At 41.4% G+C, this 2,436-nt stretch overlaps 1 protein-coding gene across 1 annotated transcript in view; it reads right to left on the reverse strand.

Annotated features, from left to right (window-relative positions):
* Positions 1-2,436, reverse strand: part of Chp1 (calcineurin like EF-hand protein 1) — a 45,499-nt gene that overhangs the window by 16,029 nt on the left and 27,034 nt on the right. The gene's annotated exons all lie outside the window — the stretch shown is intronic.

Here is a 2,436-nt window from a genome sequence, read left to right on the forward strand (position 1 = left end):
GCCAGCTCAGCCCACCAGGGGGCGGGGCTGGCTGGCATGTGGTGCTGGGGGATTGAACCGCGGTCCCTGTGCTTTTGCTTGGCTTAGCTTGTTCTAAGTAGGTGCTTTAGACCACTGAGCCATCTCACCAGCCCCAACAGCCCTCTTCTTTACTTTTTGAATAATTACAAATATTGTGTATAGGTAATTTTGCACCTTGAGTTTTTAAACATATTTACTTATTTATTTATTTTTAAGACAGAGTCTCACTATGTAGGTTAGACTGGCCTTGAAATCACTATGTATGTAGCCCAGGCTAGCCTCAAACTTGGTGATCCTCCTGCCTCAGCCTCCTGAGTGTTGGATTACAGTTGTGTGCCATCATGCCTGGCTAGAGAAATCTTTTTATTGTATCATAGGCTATCCTAAGAGAAATAATTCTAAAATTTGAACAAATGCAGAGTGTCCTAAACTGGGCACAGTGGAGCACACCTGTAATCCCAAGACTCGGAGACTGAGGCAGGAGGCTCACTGTGAGTTTGACAGTAGCCTCGGCTACACAATGAGAATAAGGCCAGCCTGAACTACTTATCAATGTCCTTTAATATTAAAAAAAGAATGTCCCATGTGATATTCTTTATCTATTAACAAATTATTTATCTAAGGCAGTCATGTAAAGAGCAGGTGGTCTGATTTTTATAACTATCTCAAAAAACAAAGTTCTAGTCTTTGCCTGTCTCTCTGAATAGATAAGGTATACAGGTCTTTTATATGCCAGGTAAACACCTGGCAGAGTTCAGAAGCTAGCTCATGAGCTCACTATACAGTACTTAGAAGACTGACCCTTAGTTCCTCCAGGTAACTGCTCTTTGACTAACAAAAAAGTACCTGGTCAAAAAGAAAGATCTGAACAGTCTAGTAATATGGAGTAAAATGTGAATCACATGCTAGGATAAACAGGTTAATGAATACACAGATAACTTAGCATAACATCTCTAAATAACAGGGAGGCAATTACAAATGGTTTACTATCAAATCTCAAACTTAAAAGAAAAAAAGAAAAAATGACGAAGAAGAAATGAAAGCCCAGGGGCCAGGAACCTGCTTAGTGAAGAAGCAGAGGTGCAGCACGTCAAGAGCTGCCCCCAAAGCACTTCACCCCCAGGCAGTTCCGTCAGCTGCTTTCTCTTGTACACCCCACCTCGGTTCCATGCAGAGACTGATGGAGCGATGGCAGGTGGAAAGCCTATCAGCTTTTCCTGGACTGCTTCTTCAAGTAACTAGGGTGACTAACGGAATGTGAAGAATAAGTGATCTGACAAAGTGACTCTCTGGGTTTACTGTCCACTGGGAAAGGCTGGGAAAAAAGCAAGCCTTGTAGGCATTATCTTTGGACGGGAGTGCTCTGCAGGCTCAAGGAGAGGAAGCAGAAAAATGGAAGAATTTCATACAGAGACCACACTTGAAGTAATCCCAGAGTTGTTTAGGAAAAAGATGGGAAAATAAGAGAGGGTCTGAGATGACTATGGTTCAACATGAATTTGAAAAGAACAGGCCTCAGGCTTTATAAAAACTGAGTGTCAACATGGTGGAGGATTGCCACAAGTTTGAGGCCAGCCTGGGCTACATAAGTGAGTTCAAAGCCAGCCTGTGCTATATGGTGAGATCATATCTCAAGAAAAAACCAAAAAACAAACAAACCAAACTAAAAGCCCAAGTACCAGCCTCCCACCCCATCCCCACAGTCACTGCTATTGTTTGTTTGTTTGTTTGTTTGTTTGTTCTTTTAAGACAGGAACTCACTTGTAACCCTGGCTGGCCTCAAACTCTGGGTCATCCTCCCACCTCAGCCTCCCAAGTGCTAGAATTATAGACATACGCCAATGTGCCCAGCAGTCATTCTCAACCCATCATCATAAGTCTCAAATCAGAGTCCTAAAACTTTTTCTCCAGGCATTTTACCTGGTAGTGTCCTCACCAATAATTTCATTATTATACTGGCACCAGTTGAGCATGTTGGTACACCTACAGTTCTAGCACTTAGGAGACTGAGGCAGGAGGATCACTATGAGTTCAAAGCTAACCTGAGCTACACAGAGCCTGTCTAAAAAAAAAAAAAAAAAAAAAAAAACCCAAAACCAAAACCAAAAAACCCCCAAACACTAAAGAAATTAGTACCTATATAACATTTTAAAGATCTCTGGGTCACATAAACAATTTATGTAGAATCAGAAGAGATTATTTAAAAATATAACCATATATGGTAAGCTATATGGTAAGCTTACTAAATATTTACTTAGTACTCTAAAGACAGTGTGTTAGGGAGCAAAGCATATCACCTTGTTAATAAACTGGACATAGTGAGTGACACATGTCTATAACCCAGCTACTGAGAAGGCTGAGGTAGGAGGATTGTAAATTGGAGGCCATAATAAGCAGCTCAGTGAGATCCTCTCA

The sequence above is a fragment of the Octodon degus genome, unplaced genomic scaffold, assembly GCF_000260255.1.
Source record: "Octodon degus isolate 3935 unplaced genomic scaffold, OctDeg1.0 scaffold00002, whole genome shotgun sequence".
Classification (NCBI taxonomy): domain Eukaryota; kingdom Metazoa; phylum Chordata; class Mammalia; order Rodentia; family Octodontidae; genus Octodon; species Octodon degus.